The 23418-nt window shown below is 32.7% G+C and overlaps 1 long non-coding RNA gene across 1 annotated transcript; it reads right to left on the reverse strand.

Moving 5' to 3' along the window:
* Positions 1-11650: 11650 nt before the first annotated feature.
* On the reverse strand, positions 11651-17763 carry LOC148607624 (uncharacterized). The gene is made up of 2 exons (XR_015915293.1): positions 17633-17763; positions 11651-11819 (listed from the first exon to the last, which is right to left on the reverse strand). It is a non-coding gene; the product is annotated as an uncharacterized LOC148607624 (long non-coding RNA).
* Positions 17764-23418: the final 5655 nt, after the last annotated feature.

Below are 23418 nucleotides of genomic sequence, written 5' to 3' on the forward strand. Positions count from 1 at the left end.
CAGTACAATCCTGGTTACATTTTTCTCATCAAATATTCACATTTTAAAAACATTTTTATAGTTTGAAGATTTTAACAGTCATTTTTAATTGAATTTAATTCACTTTTTCCTATCAATAACAATATAAAACTAGTTTCCCCATCTTCCCCATTCGAAATACCCATCACATCATCTCCATCACCCATCTCAATTCCCTATTCCTCATCCCCCAATATACCATAGAATAGGAAACTTTCCCCATACAAGTACTGTACTACATAAATAACCAAAGATTTAAGGAAGAAAGACGATATTAAGTGAATCAATCGTAAAGTTTATCAGGCTGTTTAACTATGGTTAAAAAAGGGACAGCCTACGTAATATGCAATCAATGACCTAACATCAACACTTTTATAGTTGTTTGTCATTAGTGTAAAGATCAGACGTTTGAAATACCAAAATATTTAGATTGAGAAGGGTGATTAAAATCTGAACCATAATCCGTACACCATTATACAGGAAAGTAAGCTTATTCATTTTTTGTAAAGGCAGGTAAATTCATTGACCTGTACGGCAACTTCATACTGATTTTGCAATGAGTTTTAACATATTTTTAAGACAAGCTTATCTTATATTTTTCATACGTTAGGACATACCAAATTCCGGATTATTTATTTACTGATTAACAGGGAGGAAATAGATTTTATTTTGGAGTATTTTCCCCTGCAAGAATAGCATGCGCTGACTTATCGTATTCACCCTTACATACACTTTACGAAATTATACACTGCCGTTACAACTCCAAAAATGAATATATTAAAGTTTTTGTTTCATAGGATAAATTATCACGGTTTCTTGGGTGGTCAGATAAGTAAATCAAAGTCTTTGTTAAGAAATCGGGCAAACCTCATTCATGTATTACATACCTGCGAAAAAAAACCTTACAATTCGCATTCATTTTATTTATTGTGTTCTTTGACATCTTGAAATCAAATTTTAAAACAATTTGACAGCACATGAATCATATTTTTAATGAATAAACACACATAAAGACATTAACTTTTTATCCATGATAAGTTACAAACAACAAAACATGTCTCAGTTTTCGTTCAATTGATGAACTTGTGTAGAGCATATCGAAAGATGCTACATTCGAATGGTTGGTACTTTCGTTTTAAGTAATATTGGATGGATGCCACTGCTAGTTGACCAATGGTCCCGATGATATTCAACAACCTAGAAGTCAGGCTTATCTGACCCAGAGTTATATTCATAACAAAATGCAATATTACAAATTCTAAAATAACTAAGACAGTTAGGCTTTATTTTTTGTATTGCACATGGTAGAACCTCACGGTGATGGATTTGGCTTACTATTTTGATACATGTAGTTATGATTTTGAATGCTTCTTGTAAACTTTTTTAAATTAAGATCTTCTCATATGTTTTATTCTAATGCAGGTAATGAGAGGCTATTCCTTGTAACACATGTACAGTATATCAAACTTTGCAATATTAGTATGATTTGGAAACAAATATAGTTAGACGGTACGTGACATTGTCACTAAGAAAGAAATATTTTATTTCATTTGGTTGATTTCAGATGAGGAAAATGAAGAAGATGGAAAAGAATTACAAAACATGGACTGTATTCCTATAAGATTATAACACTTATTTCTCAAAAAGAAATGAATAATATATTCATGATATCTTAGTTCTAATGGTAAAAGCAAGGGAAAATTCACAACGTGGATGCAACCATGCATAATTCTTTCACTGACTGGTTCTTCAATGTCGTAATTATATTGCTGACGCATATGTGATATCTGATATGAATGTGAATTAATCAATACTATAAAGTTTCAGTATGCAAGACAATATATAGAGTTTTGGAGCTCATGCATGGGGAACAAGTCAACAACATAATCTCCTACCGAGCAGACTGATTTCATAGGTAATTGAATTTTCATTAATCTTATTAGCATATGTAATTTCGTGCATTATGATACGTTTTTTTACTACTTAAAGCCTAAGCGATGGTAAATTTTACAAATGTACATAGCTTTAGCACAGCTACTACCTGGATAAATTGATTGGAGTAGAAATCAAAGGACTAAGGATTCGAATGGTATCAAAAGAATATGATCCAAGGATAACGAGTATCGATACTTGTAACCCACAAATGTGGACTCTGCAGGAAACAATATCCTGATTTAAAGTTTATGGTCCTTTTTTATTGATTTATGAATAGGACAGTTTTGTTTACAATATTGAGAAGTGATGTTGGAATTTAAGATTTCTGCAAAGAATTGGGAACAATTTTCTTAGATATCGAACATCTCTGCAAATTTCACATGAAGTATTTTAAGCTTGAAGATAAAAACTCATAAAAATAGGATATAATTTGTATCTTAAACTTGCTGGTTTGTTTTTTTCTTTTGTTTTTTTTTTTGTTTTTTTGTTTGTTTTTTTTTGTTTGTTTTTTTTTTGTTTTTGTTTTTTTTGTTTTTTGTATTTGTTTAGTTTCTGTTTTTGTTTTGTTTTGTTATTTGTGTTTTGTTGTTGTTGTTGTTGCAAAATTTCTTTTCAAAATGGTAAACGAATAAAAGTATAAAAGTAAAAAGATAAATATGTTCAATTAAAGCACGAAATTTTATCAGCACACATTTTTGGGACGATAAGATATTATTTTACACCTTGTTATGTGTACATTTTACATATAATTTTCGTTCCATTAAATTTAAAGTCACGAAAATAGCAACAGCGAAAATTTAAACCCCTATTTTTAAAGCAAATTGACTGAGTGGGAGTCTATTTCCTTCGGACAATAGTTAGTGCCTCGGGAGCAAAAAAACTGCTATCACCTTTGCATCCAGTTAATAATTGTTTTATTATGCTGAGGTCTCTCCCATGACGTTATTCGATTTAAACAATGATATGAATGAGACAAAAAAAGTCCAGGAAATTTGATTGTAAAATTTACCGTAGAGGGAATATAGTCAGAACTTTTTTCATCAGGAGAGGAAACAGCTATATAGACAACTTAAACGAATGAAACAGCAAATCTACTGTAATACTTTTACAAAGTAAAATAAGTACCTAAGTATAATGAATAAGTATAATGATAATACAATTTTGATCAACTGGAACTCAAGAAGAAATAGTCCATGGGGTGAGAGGTTCTACCGTGCACCCCCCCCCGCCCCCTTACCAACTTGAGCTACATTTTTACCTCCAATTACCGAATCATTTTGTCCCCAAAGACTATTCTCCGATTTTTTTTCAGTGTAAGCCCATATTTTTACCCCACTGTGTCGGAAAGCCAAGATTTGTGTGACTATTGTTTGAGCGTCTAAGCTTTCCTAGTATAGCATGTGTTAACAAATTAAACAATTTAAGCATTATCATGTAGTCCAAATGTCTCAACTGTACAATGATATCAAGAAAACTGCCATAACACCTAAAATTCTTTGTGTAAAAAGACAAAATGTACTATAAAACCGAAAAAAAAAAATTCAAAATTTTAGAATTTCCTCTTTATCACTCGTTATTTCTTTTTTACAGAATACCATATTTTAAACAAGCTTTCGTGTGATACAGTACATTTATATAGTGTCGTAGCGTTCAAATGCGTGATAATATGTTAATTCTTAAATTTCATGCAGCCACATAACCCTATTCTAGAATCTTAAGTTAAAGACGTCTAGCGCGATACAAAGTTTACATAGTAACCGCACGCTCTGGCATAACGTATGAGTTGTGATATGAAAACTCCATAAGCAGGTGCTGATGGGATATTGCCACAGATGAAAGGAAAGTTGGCAATACGGAATGGAAATCATCATGTCGTAAAGTTTTCCTTTCTGTAGTGATGACTTCATTCTTGCAGCAACATAACCCTGTCCCAGAAACCGATTTGTTAGAGCTCTAGCGCGATACAAAAAGTCTGCGTAGTTTCGGCAAGCTCTGGCATAACGTATGAGTTGTGGTATGAACACTGCATACGCAGGTGCTGAAGGGATGTTGCAACAGATGAAAGGAAAGTCGACAATTCTGAATGAAAAATCATCATGTTTGTCGTAAAGTTTGGTCAATAGTTTTCCTTTACCATCGATCTCTAAGTGTAGGTCAGATTATAAGGCTGACTTCACAGTGTCTGTAGTATCCGTCATCTCAAGTTCTTTGATGTAGATGCGATGAATAAAATTCTCGAAACTAGGATTGTTCAACGAGAATGCGTCATCTATAAAGCGAAAAGGAACAGATCAGCTATAAATACAGCCTCATAAGAGTGGGGAAAAGGGTAAGGAAGTAGAGAAACACATTCTGTTCCATAGGAATGCCGACCGTTTGTTGAAAAACGCGTCGACCACACAGTACAAAGATGTTGTCGGTCACAAATTCCAGCATTTTGAAAACATCTTCATCGGTATATTTGGAAGATGAATTGGAATTGTTCTCAACAAAATATAAGGAATCTCTTCCAAGAACTACATAATTTTATCTAGGTGTTCCGTTTGTCTTGGTAGAAATATATAATGTTTTTGAGTCGGGATTTTAACTGAGTTTGGGAAATAGAAATATAAAGAGTTGAAAAGTCATAGGTTTTAATGTTATTATATTCTGATAAAATTCTTGAATTCAGAATTTCCAAGTCTTTCGAATTTTTCAGGATCCACATTGAATTAATGCCACTACGGAAGTAACAAGTTTCGTGGCAGGACTGGGGACCACATTTGACAGCTGTGATTATAGAAGTGAAATGTTTGGAAAGAGGTTTGGTGGTACGTTTTGAAGATCCAGCTATATAGCGTTGTTTGTATGGATTCTTGTGGACTTTTTTAATCAAGTACATAGCTATAGATCATAATCATCTTCTTTGGTAGAGAAACCAAAAGAGGATTGCACAGATCTCATCTTTTGAAGAGTGTGGTAGCAGGATAGATATTATAACTGCTGTTATTTCCTTCGTCTACCTCTGATAATAACAAAATTAGATATAATACGTATTGCAGACAAAACAAGTACGAAAACATATGTAGACAATGTTTTCGCTACATCATTGTGTTTGAAAACTGATGTAGTATTAATACTCATTGACCAACTTAAAACTTCAAATTTAAAGACCACACAGCCTTCACCCACTCTGACTGTGATTCAATGTTTTCTTTTTTTCGTTTTATTCCTCGCCAGTAAGTTATTTTTTCCAATTTATGAAGCGTGGTTCACGGTACTTGGGGCCTTTAGAACGGACTTTACGTAAATATTTGTTTTCGATGACTTTTAAATCTCCCGTAATGACGTGACCGCGAGGATCACATTCGAATTGAGATTTTTGCAAAAACAATAAAGTGGTTTAGCCTTGAAGACTTCAATCTCGAGGTCCTGCAATAGCCTTTTATAACTGACTTTTTCTTTGATGCAATAGATGAAGTTTAGGTATATGAAATAATCGGTATTGATTTGTAATTATAATTCATGGGAATTGTATTGGCGACGGTTTTGTGATGGAGGACGTTAGCCAAATTAATATCATTTATCTTTGATGACAAATGGTAGTGAAAGAAATGCTCGTTTTCTTCCTTTTGACCTTTAACACAAACTGGTTTAATGAGTTCGTGGGAACCAATATCCAAAATGATGGCCAGAAGGCTACATAATGATAAGGTAGGTTCAGAAACGTGAGTTTCAAGACTCGTTTTGTAAAGGGGGTGTTGTAGCGTGAGAGATATAGAATAAAGTTTAGTTCGACTGTGATAAAGTCCAGGAGGTTTTTGTATAAAAGGATGAAGACAATCTATGGAGACGTCATCCACGTTACGTGATGTATAGTTGCGATGACCAAGACTCCATATCCGTCTTAGTTTTTTGTCAAATAATTATTTTACAATCATGTTGTTATATTGACTGGAAAGGTTTCCTATACTTTTGATGTTGTCATTGCAGTCGTAAGGTATTGCAATACCTAGTATGCGTATCCAGTATTCCTCTCTCCCTACAATAGCCTATACTTACGGCAGGACTGTACGTTGAATGGATATTTTTTTCCAAAACACAAACTTTCGTTGAAAGAATTGAATGATTGATTAAAATGTGGATAAACTGTTTGGAATTTTGTGGTATAAATTCCCAAACGATGACCGCACATTCGTTTGTATAACATTGTCTACTATACATAACAAGTATGTTGTCGTACCAGCAGACAAAGCCCAAAACAACATTGTTTTTGTCTGCAAAACGTTTTACATCCAATGTTTATTATGTAGATGTAGAAAATAATAGCAGTGATAAGGCCTATACGTCTACCACACTTTCCAAAGAAGAGATTGTGGAAAACCATAAACCTGTGCTATCTTCTTTTGGTCTCTCTACCAAGGACGATGATTGTGATTTACCGTCTATGTACTGGATTACTAAACTCCACAAGAATCCATACAAACAACGTTTCGTAGCTGGATCTGCAAAATGTACCACCAAGCCTCTCTCAAAACTTTTAACTTCTATACTCACAACTGTCAATTGGGGTCTTCAGTCCTACCACAACACTTGTTACTCCCGTAGTGGTATTAATTCAATGTGGATCCCGAAAAATTCGAAAGATCTTTTGACTATTATCTGAATATAATACATTAAAACCTATGACTTTTCAACACTGTATACGTCCATTCCCCATACTCAGTTAAAATCCCGACTTACATCGTTGTTTTTCCGAAAAAAGATGGTACACCTAGATACAAATATAGAGTTCTTGGTAGAGATTCCTCATACTTTGTAAGAAAAAATTTCTAATCATCTTCCAAATATACAGAGACAAATGTTTCCAAAATGCTGGAATTTTTAATCGACATCATATTTGTCCAGTGTGGTGGACGTATTTTTCAACAAAGGGTCGGCATTCCAATGGGAACAAAGTGTGCTCCTTTACTTGCTGAACTATTCCTTCACTCTTATGAGGCTGACTTTATAGCTGATCTGTTCCGAAAGAAAGAATATCGTTTAATCTCAGTTTCCGCTGTATAGATGACGTATTATCTTTAAACAATCCTAAGTTCGGGGATTTGATACATCACATCTACCCCGAAGAACTTGAGATAAAGGATACTACAGACACTGTGAAGTCGGCCTCATATCTTGACCTACACTTAGAAGTCGATGGTAAAGAAAAACTATCGACCAAACTTTACGACAACGTGATGACTTCATTCAAAATTGTCACTTTCCTTTCATCTGTGGCAACATCCCTTCAGCACCTGCGTTTGGAGTGTTCATATCAGAAGTCATACGTTATGCCAGAGCTTTCCGAAACTACGCAGACTTTTTGTACCGCGCTAGAACTCTAACAAATAGGCTTCTAGAACAGGGTTATGTTGTTACAAGATTGAAGTCATCACTACAGAAGTTTTATGGTCGTCATCATGAACTCGTGGATCGTTATGGTGTATCCATCTGCGCCATGAAAACTGATTTATTCAACGGGTCATAGTTTTCCTTTCCTCGTTTGTCTACCCCGGACTTGACTTTTTATGAGCAACTCGGCGGGTGTTTCTAGACAAGCAGAGGACGCTTACTCTACCGGTGCACCTGGTCCATGCTTTCAGTTTTTAGTGGAGTCCGAGTTGCTCATTTACTTTTTTGTTACTTTTTGTGTTTGATTTTAGTTACTTTATGTTCTTTGTTGTGTATGTCTGTTTTCCATATCTGGTCTTTGTCCCTGGATTGCATTCTTTTGATTACCGCTATAACCTTGGTCCCCTTTATTACTCTTAAAAAGTACGTCGGTTTCATCGACATATACTAGACCGCATATGTAGCATTCTAAATATTCGAAAGCTTGTCAGAAATACGGTTGAATTGCCCATGTCTGGTGAAAAGGAAGAAAATATGAAAGTCCAAAAATTTTGAAACACCAGTACCGAACATGTCTTTTTTAAATCGATTATGAGCTAGAAATTAAAATTGTGGTCCATGTTGATGTACTTTTTTTTCATGGATGGGTAGGGGTGGAATTTTTTCACCTAATTGTACTTGGTAAAGTTCACAAATTTATATCAGAAAGTCAATACTCTATGTAATTGTATTTGAATATACAAAAGGTTGTTTGAGGTACGGTATTTGAAAAAAATGCTAATTACTGGTGAAATGGAACAACTATGAAATTCCTTAAATTCTCCTTTTTGATGAAAAATTCATTATTTGCACATTGAAACTAAAAAACATACGCGCCTGAAATGAGCAGATATAGTGGATATATCGAAAATTAAATTAAAACTACCTAACATATCTTTTTACATCAATTATTCACATTTTAATTTATGTTTAGGTATTATTTTCATTGGTGGGGTGGCAACTTGTCAGCCAATTGTACTTGGAAAGTTCAAATACTTATTACCTGAGCTCATTTGAAAGCTAAAGCACAATGTAAATGTACAAAAGCTTGTTTAAACCACGGTATTCTGAAAAAAAAAATGAATAAAGGGTGATGTAGAGGAAATTCCCCTTTTTACTATTTTGCAGTAATTGTAACCCAAAAAGGATATCTAAGCGCATGCATTAATCTGATATGTTGGGTACACCATGTTTTTAATTATGAATGCCTAAAATATGAGTTTAACAGTGACGGTCTACTGTGAATGAGAATTCTTCTAGAGACCAGTTCCCTAGGAAAACGGGTAATATTTTTAATATGTTTTTTTTAATATTTTTTTGGTTCAAAATTAGCAATCGTGGCTTATTTATGTAGAAAATAAAATTATCTTTCGAATAATACCAAATTAGAGACGTTTTAGTATAGCAATAAATAGTAAGGTAGAATATATATGACTTTTTAGGGAAAAGTCGAAAATCCTATTTTTTGTTTTTTTTATTATTATTATTTGTGTTTGTTTGTTTCTTTCTTTCTTTTGTTTTGTTTTGTTTTTTTTTTTGGTTTTTTTTTTTTGCCTTGTTTATTTTTTTTTTTTTTGGGGGGGGGGTATAATTTCTGAATATCTGACAATTCTACATGTTAATTAAAGCGATTTTTTGGTGGGGTAGGGACATATTTTGTCATTTTACTCATTTACTTTCTTGATACCATTGTAAAATTGAGATATTGGTCTACATGATGATACACATACATGTCAGTTGACTACGTTTTATAAAAACAGAAGTTCAAAGAATCAAAAACGTAAAAAAAATGATTTTTTTATCATCAAAGGTTTTGTTTATTTTGTTTTCGCGGCAAAAGATTCGTGAATGAGCTGTAAAAAGGTACTGGAAAAAAAAATTATATTTTTGTTGTTGAGTGGGATGCACAGGAGTTGTCTCAACCCACGTACTGAATGATTCGCAATTGAACAAAGAGTCTCGATTTTGTTTTTCCAAATTTGATATTCTATTCTGCATTGTCCATGTAATTCTTGCGACATCATATTCAGGCATCTGTCCGACGCCTTTAGTTATAAATTCATATTTACACAAACTCTTCTGATATTGTATATTAATGTTTAAACATAGTGACATTTTTTAATATAAGTATTCAATTTTTAATTGCCAAATTAAAATATTCTTCACTTCTAATAAATTTCGAATCAAATATTACATTGTGAAAGCCCCAACGGTAAACGTGTCATTTTTTTAATAAGCAACTAGGAAGATAAATTCATATTATTTCATAAGCATATTATTTGGTTTCAAAAATTAGAAAAATGAAAGACATGAAATAGTTGGTTTTGACAAAATTTCAAATTTATATAATCAAATTGCTATTCAGGGACGGGTTTACATGAAAGTAGACTGGTTCCTGATGGCAATATTTAGTATGTTACACATAGCTAATACCTTGAACGTAGTCCCTTGAACCAGGATAACATGAAAGAAACTTTTTACACTATTCACATGGAAGAAATTGACACACTGTTGCTCAAGGAAGAAATTTTGAGACGCATTAGACACCAATCTCGTGAAAGAATCAAAGAAACTCGGACAAATTACATACTGTTTTACGGGAAAGCTTTAAAGGCTTTGGTGAAGTTGAAAATGATACAAACATATCACGGATTTTAAGAGTTGTTTCCCTTTCCTTAGGTCCTTAATAGGCTGTCTCTTAGAAAACCATGTACAATCGTCCAAAAGTGATTTCAGCAATAATTTACAGTGCATTGGGTAGGACCCCCGAAACGATAATCTGCAATTTTGTTCCCTGAAATTCAATTTGGCCGAGATATGCCCGCCATTTGCTTTCTGAGAATATACCAGGCAAATGCCAATTTTCAGGTAAAAAACATGCAAAATTAAGAATTTATTTAGAAAGAGTTCAATATATGATCAATGAACTTAACTTATTAAATGAGGTAAAATTAGCCTTTTCTAAACCAACAGGCAGATTGTCATAATCAGTGACCAAAAACCTAAAAATAAGTATTAAAATTTTAAAATTTGCCAAATTTAAAAAAAAAATTCCTTATTTTAGCCACATTTTACATTTCTCTAGTTGACGAAGAAGTATCTTAACAAGTGAGACAAATCTAGAAATGTTTTCAAGTTCAAACTTTATGATGATAACACAAGTAAATATATGTTCGGACATATAATAGCAAAATATAAGTTGGGGAGGAGTGGGTCAAACTCTGAATACCCAATTTAGGTATTATGCCTGCATGCTTTAACAGAAAAGAAATTATCATGTGTAAATGCATATATCTACCACAAAATCATCATTATGAAGAATATTTTTCACATAAAAGCTTTAATATATGGTACATCCATAAAACTGACAATGAATCTTCAACAATATCATGTGCATTCTTTAAGGGGAGATAATTTCTTAAGAATGGATTATAGCAAATTTGGATTTACATGTACAAGCTGCACAACGTGTGTCTCCTACTGACAACTAACTAAACTTCTTTATAATTAAGATATAATGCCAATATTTCTCTGAGAAGAGAGATTCACTTTTTATTCCATAACATGACATAAATGTACATCTACATTTATGTAATACTGTTTGACAGTCTTACTTGCAGATATACATATACATACAATATATATATATATATATATATATATATATATAGAAGGGTCTGAAAAATTCCCAACGATGTTAGAACTGTCAAATTTGCGAAGCAAATTTTTGTCGTTCCCTCCGCGGGACTCGAACTCGTACCGCTGTGACATCTATGGCAACACCGCCTGCACTAAGTCCAGCGCCCTAGACCACTCGGCCAGCTAGGCTATATAAAAATATAGCTTTCGCTGGCCAGGTGATTCCTTTTCGTAGGATTAATCTAGGGCTGTAACTTATTACACCATGTATGGTAGTACGGGACAGTTCATCTAGGTGTTATTATGTAGGATAGAGCATCAAATTAATGATGCATGTCACAACAAATCAACCGAGTGGTCTAGGGCGCTGGACTTAGTGCAGGCGGTGTTGCCATAGATGTCACAGCGGTACGAGTTCGAGTCCCGCGGAGGAAACGACAAAAATTTGCTTCCCAAATTTGACAGTTCTAACATCGTTGGGAATTTTTCAGACCCTTCTCTAAGTTTACGTTATTTTCCCTGTATCAATTTGATCCGATGGAGCAGTGTAGAGAATAGAGTCGTCACATTCTGAGATGTTGTATATGTTACTGTTACTTTTACATGTATGTGCATATATGCAATATATAAATTTCATACAAATGAACATTTTGTACATTTGTATTTTTAACAAGGTTGGTTATGTTTTCTCCAGTTTGTTTCAATATTCCCATCCTAAGCTCCAGAACTCAAAGTCAGTCTGGATTTATCCATTCTGTTCTTTATCATTTCATGGCACTTTCTGCTCCTTACACTCTCCTAGAAGACTCATTTGGCTGCAATAAAAATGGACAGGATCTTTATTTTACATGTTTGTTTAAAAATCTGTTTCTCTCTTTATTGGCATCATTTAATTTTTAAACAAATTTAAATTTAAATAAATTTTATTACTCAGAATTTCAATGAATACTAGGAATCACCATTACATGTATGTTCATGTACAAATATAACAAGTAGGAAACCTCATGAGCATTTATTATTGATGAAGGCAATGATAGACGGGGAACTGAAATTTTTCAATCACCATTCTTGCATTCCTTCATACTTGAAATTCAAGCTCATTCCTTTGCGAGTGCCGTGTTGAAGATAATTAAAACCATTCAGGATTTTATTCATATCAGCAAAAAATATAAAATAATATGGATATTTATATGGTCATTGTATCTACAACAATCAAGTGAAAAAAAAAAAACAAACAAAAAAAAAAAAACAACAACAAAAACAAAAATAAAGAAGTAAACAAAACCAACCAAAAACATTTGAATGTGAATACTGGTATACTCTACACAGAAAAAAACATGCATGCACTCTTACATTTCAAAAGCAACTACGTATATACTTATCGTAGTTTTTCACATTCAGCATTTTACAGACAAAGTAATTTCATGACTATGTTTTATTACTTTTTATCTTATTTTAAAGAAACAAAAGCAGGGAACAAGCTTTGCAAGGGCCTGGCAGCCAATACCACTGACGATTCTATAGGACCCTAAACAGAAAAAAACATCTTTAATGAATCAATTTAAAATACATTTACAAATGCAGTATATTTTTTCGGTATTTATCAGTGTTTCCTGTAGGTTGTACCTGGTCCATGCTCCCAGATTTTAGTGGAGTCCACGTTGCTCATTTGCTTTTGTTACTCTTTATGTATGATTTTAGTTACTTAATGTTATTTGTTGTGTATGTCTGATCTTTGTCCCTGGATTACATTCTTTTGATTTACCGCTATAACCTTGGTTCCCTTGATTACTTTTGCACTTAATCCTTTTCGGCCATTGCGCCAAATCAGAACAAAGCCCTGGACAGTAAATCCAAAAACTGAAAAGCGGTTAGGTTGTACAGTAAGGCAAAACACAAAAAGTATTTACCACATTGGGAGTCAGGCTTATCCCATGCCTATTCAGTACATTGCGACATACATTGCACATTTTTGTAGATGTGCAACTGCAAACTGTACATATTTACTTTTTAGTAGTAACCGAAATGTCTTCGGCTATACGATTTTTTTTAAATAATGATTATATCAGTACATTTGTCTTTCCTGTCTTTATTGAATCCATTAATGGTATTAAAGTTTCCGATATTCTGTCCTAGGCCTTTTCAGCATCGCTTTAATTCATGCTAAATGACAGTCTACATTGGGCTCAGAGCTCAATTTTTAAATGGTAACATATAAGCAGTGTTTGAGAACAATCCACTATCTCCACTAGGCACTACTTCAGCATTACCGCCCATAATCATGTCGATATTTGTTTGTGACAAAGTTAGATACTGACCCGTCCGATATAAAGATACTCAAGTACAAGTTTATCATCGTGTACATGAAAGTTTTATTAATTTGTAGATTATGATTTTTTTTTTCAAACAAAGAAAGGAAGAACAGAATGTAGGGGATGGGAACATCTAATTTTCTAATTGAATAAGTTGGACCACAATAATCTTGTCCCTAAAATTGCTTTTATATAAAAGATTGTTTTCCAACTTGTATTTAAATGCTATTCAGTGTTTTTCTGACTTCAATCTTCAAGTTGACTCCTTTTAATGGATTATATATTGTATAAAGTTTTGTATAGGGCATTTATAACATATAGAAAACCTGCGTAACAAATTTCGAATTTTTACGAAAAATACCTTATTTTCAAGCGCACAAAAAATTATGAAAATGTAAAAAAACCCAGATCGACATTTTACAAATACGTAATTTAAAGCAACGCTGATGTTTTAAAAGTAACTATAGTTTATTTTAAGTGTTATTTCGGCCATGACATACTTCCGATTTACCCATACCAAAACAGAAGAAAAACCCCTACAATATTCATTTACTTGGCAGCGTGCCAATTTTCAAAATAAACTATCAAACTGACTTTCTTTAACTTGAAAGAACGTTGTTCTTACAGTTTTTCAAAATTATTTCGTATTTAAAATTCTAGCACTTTCATTTTTTAACAATGAAAATAGTTTAAATGCAATAATGATAAATATTTAGAAATGACTGTAACTTAAGGTATTCAGTTTGAAATCTTAATTTAATATCTTCCAACCCCAATAGAAATTTTCAGTCAATGCAAAAATGACTTTTGGACAAAAAGTGAGATTTTGCATGGTTTTCTCAAACACAGCCTATCTGTTACCTTATTTGTAGGGTTATTGCCTCTTTTACGTACTTTCGTCATTACATTTATACATTAGTTTTGCTCCCTATATCAAGTTGATTGTTTATTCAATTGCCTCAAAAAAACATTTCCATTCGAAGCCAGATGGCATCTCTGTTGTATAAACGTAGTTTGTCTTTTAAATTTACACTAAACATACCTACTATGCCCACTGACGGTCCTTGCATTAAGTCGAATTGAAAAAAAGCTAATAAAAAACTAATCTCCGTTTTGTACATATAAAGAAAACAGATGCACTGAAGCTTGATCAAACGTCTGTCCCACTTTTTGGTAATGGTTCAACCGTTGATCTTTAATTTGTAATTTATTTTCATATAACAATTACACTGAGAGACTGAATTACCTTTTTAAAAACTGTAAACACAATTAAATTGTCTAATCAATTTCAAACCTACAAAAAATGTATTTAAAACTAGTCATTTGTCATTAATTGGTAGGCAATTAACCTTGTCTGTTTTTTCACTTTGATTTCTCTTAAAATTGTCCTGTGATTTGAAAATTGTTTATAAAATTTCAATTATTATGAAGGATGAAATGGTCTAACAAAAAGACAACAAATTATCATAAGCTCTCTTGCTTATTTCCACACACAGCTTAATAGGTGTGATTTTCCCATCAATTATATACCCAATCTTTTTCAACTTCTTGTTGTGAATACAAATTAAGCCATGTGGTTTTAAACTCTTAAATCATTCAAAGGAACTGATTACATTCTTTTTAATCATACGTATTTTGATTGTATCATCTCTAGCCAGTGTTAACGTATTTCCCAAAATACCAAAAACCTGTAACATGATTTTATTGAAGTAGCTCACTGACTTGTGGAATGAAATAAACAAGAAACAGGCGTTGCCCTTAGTTTAGGTGTAATATTTTGTTCTTGCCATTTTTGTTATCTGTAGTCGGTGGCAGTAAATGTAGTAATTGGTAAATTAAAATTTCATTTTTTTTCTCCTTGCTGAAAAAAAATCAGGTCGACACATCCCTAAACCAATAACTTAAAAAATGTGGCCTTAAAATTTTCGATAATTCTAACTGAAATGAATTCGGTATTTTCACCTTCGAACATTCTCCCGTCAAAAACGTCACAACACGAATATCAATCCACCAATCATATCAAATTATTGTTGAAAATAGCAATAAATTATGGAGAAAATGTTTGTTATAAATGGATAATCAATTGGTTTTCGAATATAAGTAGGTGAACTTGATACTTCAAGTGTGTATACGAAGTCGCTTAACTTAAGAGATTTACAAGCTTCTAAATAACTCCATACGCTTTCCAGATTTTGTTCTGTTTAAAAGACTGTCAAATCAACTTCTGGAATTAAGTTGTAACCACCCTTCGTAAAGAAATTCTTCTGTGCTATAGCTATGGCATGATATAATATTTTCGACTTCTGAAGCTCTCTGATGAGAATTCACAAATTTAGGTTCATGTGTCAGGTGAATGTTTAATTGAATGGGAACTAGAGATATAAAAACATCATTAAACCAAATTATTTTACTAAATGGGAACGATAATATCAGTTTTTGACAACATGGATAGGAGCTAGAATATAACCTTCAGAAAGATATGGTGGCATGATAGTGCATAGATATTCCTCTTCTGAAATATACCATCTTTGTGTCTAACCGAACTGGTAGTCTGTTGCACTGCTAAGATCCAAAAATAGTATTTTCGTCATTCTCCTTCGTCTTCTGAATGAAATGAAGCAAATTAGAAATGTTCACGAAATAATCATCAACAAAAAACGCCCATTTATAGTGAGAGCATTGAGACGTGACCCAGTCGAACGCCATGTGAGTTTTAAAATATAATGTTTGTAGATATCTTTAAAGGAACCTTGTATTATATCTTTGTATTCCGTGTATTCATTTACTACTATTTCCCTGCTTTTATCAGAATATCTCAATAGAAATACAGTTTGCACGGTATCATTCCTGCAACTTCCCCAAGTGTTTCTGATGGCATAACGGCGTTTCACATTTCTTGCAAAAGACTTTACCAATATGATTAAGTTTGTTTCCATGTAACACTGAATCTTGAGTAATGCTATATTCATCGTAAATGGAGTTAATTTGTTTAGTGTTTGTTGATCCAGTTTTGATTATTTCTTTCACTACATCAGATACATTCCTCAAAGGCCAGTAATAAGGGAACGGATTACGTGGGGTAACATGATTTGTCGGCTGTTTGGGAAACCAAATAATACCTGCTAAAATGAGGAAGACAAGAAATACAACAACTGTCCGTTTTGATTTTTGTCGCATTCTAAAGAGGGAACTACATCAAGTATTGACCTAAAATATATATATATATATGGGTCTGAAAAATTTCCAACGATGTTAGAACTGTCAAATTTGCAAAGTACATTTTTGGTCGTTCCCTCCGCGGGACTCGTACTGCTGTGACTTCTATGGTAACACCGCCTGCACTAAGTACACTAAACTTTCGCTGGATTAATCTAGGGCGATAACTTAGTACACGATGTATGGTAGTACACGACAGTTCATTTAGGTGTTATTATGTAGGATAGAAGATCAAATTAATAATGCATGTCACAACAAATCAATATTATACAACGTCTCAGAATGTGAGACTTCACTGCTGCATCGGATCAATGCGTTTAATAACACGATACATGTGGTTACATGTAAAAGACGTGTGTTAGTTGCAACTTACTGATATCACCAAAATAATGTACAAAGTTACATGTAATTGAATGAACGATATTATTGAAGAAATCATTTGGGATAATGTTGCCTGTAATTAATTCTAAATGCATTAATTTTACATTTTTGAAATCGATTGTTCATTTCTTCCCTCGAAAATCTTTTTCTCATGCCTACGTTGAAAATTCAACAGTTTCTATAGAGTATTTAAGTGTCCTTTACAGAGTTCTATTCCTTAATTTAAGCATTTAAAACACAATATTAAAAATTTTAAAAAAATGTAGGCTTTTCAACCATAATCACATTTTACATTATTCTTATCAGGAGTGCTACTTAAATAATTCACATTCTACCAATGTAGGCACTGAGATAATTGCAATTAAAAATGAATCAATAAATAATGGAAATCAGTAGCCTAGGTAATATTTTTTTAAGATTTCCTCATTCAGACTTAAATTCAATTATGAGGTATACATTATAGTTATTGGAGAAATATACAAAATATAAAACAAGAATAGAAATATGTCAAATCAAATATTCAGCATACATGTAATTGCATTAGATCGCCTTTTAACTATATTAGTTTTAAACTTTCAGTGATATTTTGAAAAATTATTTGTTTCCAAAATGTTATAAAAATATACCGTACTTGAATCGGATAATAAAAAGTTAAAGCAATTTCTGCAATACGGAAATGCATTCAGCCTTTTTAATAATGTGTCTTTTATTTTACTCACAAATCTATGTTCATCACATGTCCTCGGTTAATGATGTAATCCTTTAAATAGCTTCATGCTATCATTTTCTTCTGTAAGTCCATTGATGTCTGTCTGCAATATGTCACAACTGGTACCACCAACATGCTCTGATGTTAGAAACATCCGGAAAGAAAATTTAATTTGGCAAGCATAAACCACGCCTCTTTCACGCACTTATCTGGAATATGCTCGATTGTCACTAACCTGAAAAGAGGATGCTTCATCAATATTTCTTTCAAGCAAAACATATCTGTTTCCTTTAAAACGATGATGAAAAACACATACAATAAAACACTTGATGTACAATATCGTAACAAAATATGCAGCGACAACGAACAAATCAAAGTCGACTCACAAGTATGTAACTCATTAAAGTTACGTATTCAAATTTTATAAGCTACTTAGTAACAATAACAAAATTGTTTGTTTACTAGTTTTCTAGGAACAAAAAAGGGTATAGGGGCATAATTTAATTGAAGGTTTTTTTTATTTCTAAAAATGATTTTAGATCGAACGGTTAATGCACATGTTTATAAAACACTTCTGCAAAATTTTCATGGTTTTTGTGATATTTTCCTATGAGTTGAGGAAAGGCGTAAGTCATTATATTTCCAAAACAACATGAAAAAAATCACTTCAAGAAGCGCTTCTAAATGATTGAAAAATATCTAGTATCTCATTGTACCTATGATTAAAAATGTCAGACATTCATCTGACCGAGGAAGCCACAATTTTTTACATGAACTGAGGTAAATTTAACACAATAATCAGTCATGTCAGTTATACATCTGTCTAAAACATGCTGGATGATCTTTATATTAAACAACAGCTTATCGACTACCATCTGACCAAAGTATTATATAATCCGGTGTACAAAACAACAAAATCAACAATGTTATAAAACAAACCAGTGATTCATCGTTTGCTCCTGATTGTCAACTATTCGGTCCGATAGACTGTTTTGATAAATGTTAATCTGGTTTCTATGTCTTTTCACTTCATTTTTCATATAATACATGTATAAGGAAGGTGTATGATTTTAGTAACTCTATGTTTTTGTGGTGTATCTCTGTTTTCCATGCCTGGTCATTGTCCCTGGATTACATTCTTTTGGTTACCGCTATAATCTTGGTGCCCTTGATTACTCTTTAACGCTTCCAAAGAAGTATATGGATTCAACCACCTAAGTCCTTTCATAATTGTGTTGGTACGAGATTGAATTCATCACTACAGAAGTTTAACGGTCGTCAACATGAACTTGTGGATCGTAACGGTGTATCCATCTGCAAAATGAACACTGATTTGTATAACGTGTCATAATTTTTCCTTTCCTCTTTCGTCTACCCCGGACTTTTTTATGAAGTTTTTATGAGCACCTCGGCGGCTGTTTCTAGAAAAGCAGAGGATGCTTACTCTACCAGTGCACCTGGTCCATGCTGTCAGTTTTTAAAGTAACAACGATGTACAAAAAAAATAGGTCAGAACTTTCATTGAGTATGGAAATAGAAGTATAAAGAGTTAAAAAGTCATAGGTTTTAATGCTATTATATTCTATTCTGATAATAATCTTTAATTGAGGTTCTCCAGAATGTCTTTCTAATTTTCAGGATCCACATTGATTTAATACCACTACGGGAGTAACAATTGTTGTGGTATGACAGGACCCTCTTTGACAGCCATGCGTATAGAAGTCAACTATTTGGAAAGAAGTTTGATGGTACATTTTGCAGATTCGGCTATGCAACCTTGCACTATAGTATGAATAAGTAAGGGCCTGATCTGATGGGTATCTCATATGAAATGTTGATTAACAATCTAGTCTCTAGGCGCTCCCATTACCAAAAGTAGAATAGAGAGATATCACCATTATTATGCACAGATATGCAAAATCGAGGTAATTGATTCAATAACGAAAAACATATTATGCAATTTTTTTGTTGTTGTTGTTTGTTTGTTTTTTTGTTTTTTTTTTTTTTGTTTTGGTGTTTCTCTGTTCGTAATACTTTTACTTGACAGTGATAGGTATGAATTGACACGTCGAGAGCTAAAGTCATTAAACTTTATTCTATACTATATATATATTCTCGTGACAATGGAAAACTCTTTAGATTTAATGTATAACATTTGCAGTGATTGGTGCATTAAATTGTAGGAAATTAGCATATAAGATTAAATAATCGATATATTCTCACTACGCAGACAAAAAAATATTTTAATATGACTGATACTTCTGGTTGCAAGGAAAACGAAAAGAGGTGATACAGTGAATTGGGATATGTCACTAAATTAAGGAACAAAAGGGAGCTACAATTCTTTTCAGAATTAATTTTTGAGACCATTGCCTGCAATGGTAGATTTATCATTTTAGATTAGGTTACCCGTAAGGAGCCTAAATAGAGGTGTTGAAACAGGTATTTTTTCAAAGACAGGGTATTATTATTTGCCTACAAAAGAAAGGAAAATCAACATATATCATGAATTACTAGAGACTTATTACTTTACTATGTGTTGTCTGCAAAATAGCTTCCAAATGTATGGCAATTAGAATGAAGCCATTATAACAAAATAAAAATAGTCCAATACAAAAACGATTTATAAAAGGTAAGTATATTGGTGAATACCACCGAAATCCAAATATTTTGATCTCCAAGAGAAGCTAGACAAAGATGATACACCAGGATTGTTACGGCTTATAGATTTTGAGAAAGTTTTTTGATATGGTTGAATGATCTTATATGTCAAATGCTCCGAACTTCTATGGTTTAGGCCAGTCATTGTGTAATTGGATCAAAGCCTTTTATACTGAAATAAAAAGTGCTGTAACAAACAATAGCAACATATCTATTTTTTTAAATTTATAAAACGGTGTCAGGCAGGGGGATTTTATCCTCCATTTTCTTCATTCCAAAATTTGTCGACCCTATTATCCTTGTGTCCCATCCTTTTTTCCATTTCATCATTATCATTTCATGTTCATTTTATCATCCATTTCATGTTCATTTTATCATCCATTTCATGTTCATTGCCTGAATATAGCTGAAATATTGCTGCGCGGGCGTTAAATCCCAACAAAATCAATAAATCAATCAATCTTCATTCTTGTGTAACAGCTCCTAGGGACGTCACAAAAAATGATCCCGATGTCCCTGGTGTCAAAATAGAAGAAGTTTAGTACTTAGTAATTACTCAGCCAATATGCTAATGATTCAATCCTAGTTCTTGATGACAATGCTAATACTTTGGCAAAGACCTACTCTGTTCATTTTTGATTCATTCTCTGTTTGTGTTTGACTGAAGGTAAATTAAGACAAGACAGACAATTTTGATGCAATATGGGTTGATTCAAGAAACCGAGAATTAAAAATTACTTCCTGTGAAGAAACTTTCATCGTATAAAACAAGCAAATTTAAAATCTTAGACATATATTTGATATCTTTGCTGTTGATAAAACATCAAGTATTTATACTGATAAGCTGACGAAGATTAAAGATGTTTAAGAAAGCTGGATTCAAAGGGAGTTTTTACTGACAGGAAAGACATAAAACACTTAAAACACTTACTGCTTTACCCAACCACAACTGATAGACCCCCTCGTTTCTCCATGGAAAGTACTTCTTCTCAACTCTATTGAAAAATATGGCGGAGACACGATATTATACCTTTAATGGAATGGGATTGGAGTACGTTGCTGCAAGACTCAACTCATTTTTGGTGAGGTGTATATCTGAATTCTTCAGAATTACAAAAAAACGATAACGATAATACTTGTGATTTACAATCTACCTTGAGCCAGTCTATTTGGTTTAAACTCATCTTTTGAAGTGAATAAAACATTTTATGAAATATTTTTAGGTTTTTAAGGTACTGAAAACACAACCTACTGTTTTGTGAAAGATTAAATCTTGGAATATAAATTCCTGTTGTTTGATAAACTCAAAAATAAATATGATGCGGTAACAAACTGCTTAAAATACCATTCTGTCATACATGCCATTCCAGTGAAATGGAAAATACTATTTAAGAACTGAGATAAACAATGAAGGTTCGTTATAATTTAAAAAAAATTAAATTGAAAAGCCAACAGAAACCATGCAAATATTTTACGTAGACTAAGAAAAGGTAGGTCCAGTAAGAAGTCAACAAACTGGAAAGGAGTTTCAGACGCAGATTCAGATTGGAATCCACAGAAGCACTTTTAGAATTAACGAAAACTCTGGATTACATATTTTCTATATAAATTGATTTATCGAATGTTGGGGACTATTGCTTTCCGTTTGCCAAGTAACATAACTTATACAAATTATCATAACGTTTGTGTAAAGCATTTTACATCAATCTCATGTAAGCATCAAAATAACATGGATTGATTTCATTCTGTTTCAAATAAATGCTTGATAGGGTTGGTGATTTAGGTGAAAATGATTATGATACAAACATACATTTTTTTGTCAAGACTTCTACATGAACTAAAAGAGATTATTTCTAATGATAAAATAATGAAAATTTATCGGTTTTACCAAATGTAGTATTTTTTTAAGAATTTGTGATAAAAAATCCCACTCGTTCACTTAGTTTAGTGTAGTTTTAAGGTCTTAAAAATATGCAAGCATGCGAAACGTTATCATCGAGGATAATTTTCATGATTCATGAAACAAAAGTTAACTGCGCTGAAGAATTGATATTACATTTAACGTTAAGATCAACACCTATATTCATATTTGTGCGCATTATGTATTCTTACGAACCAGTGGTCATTATGACAGATGAATTGATATTCATTAAACAAAAATGTATATGCATTACATTATGCATAAAAATATTACTCTTTTATTTCAACAAAAACCGCAATACTATCAACTCTTGGAAAAAGGCACTTATACCGTATGTCACATTAAGTTTTCACTTTTCAGTTCCGTTTTTTTACTATTTCTAATTACAAAAGACAACAAATCCTGTCTTGCTTTAACAGCGGAACCCGAATTTTGTAAGTGCATATAATAATGTACTATAACGAGGATGAACATGGTGAATATATCAAAGAGACGAGAGTGCCACGGGGACGAAAAAATTTCAGCTCAAGGCCACCCTTTGGCCTTATATAAACGAGAGGTAAAACCCCTACAGTCTAGCAACAAAAATACCGCTACCTTGAAGGAGTCACAGAGAGGTCCCGTCAAAACAACGGAGCGATTAAAAAAAAATGTATCGTGATGTAAATAAAGTAAATTATGAAAAAATATCCGAAATAGACAAATTAAATTAATCTAAATATAAAAGTCAGCAAAAACATGGAACACTTTCAATTATACTAGAAACTCTAGAAGACCTTCTAGAGTTTCTAGTATAATCGGATATTCTAAATTCAAATCAGGCGAAAAACCTCGGCATTCATATTATATTATCCTAGTTAAATTGGGTACAGTTATGGAAAGCTTGCCGAAACTATGCACACTTTTTGTACGTATTAGATGCTTGAGTGTGACTTCTGGAACAAGGGTATGTTGCTACAAAGGCATTACTCTAAGTTTATCAAAGAGTACTGGTCTACACCATGAATACCGAAACATATAAAAACTGAAACTGAGAAACAAGAAAATTACATAAACAGATAAAACATTTGCAACATAAACGTCCACAAAAAACATGAACTGCTGAACATCCTACTACTATGAAGCTTATTTATCACTGTATCCACGCTCAATTAAGTAGCACTCAAGCTATGAATCATGCGAAGTGAAACATGGTTAGAAAGCCTACATAAATT

The sequence above is a fragment of the Perna viridis genome, chromosome 9, assembly GCF_037379345.1.
Source record: "Perna viridis isolate PV_CMFRI_1.1 ecotype Kerala chromosome 9, ASM3737934v1, whole genome shotgun sequence".
NCBI classification, from domain to species: Eukaryota; Metazoa; Mollusca; class Bivalvia; order Mytilida; family Mytilidae; genus Perna; species Perna viridis.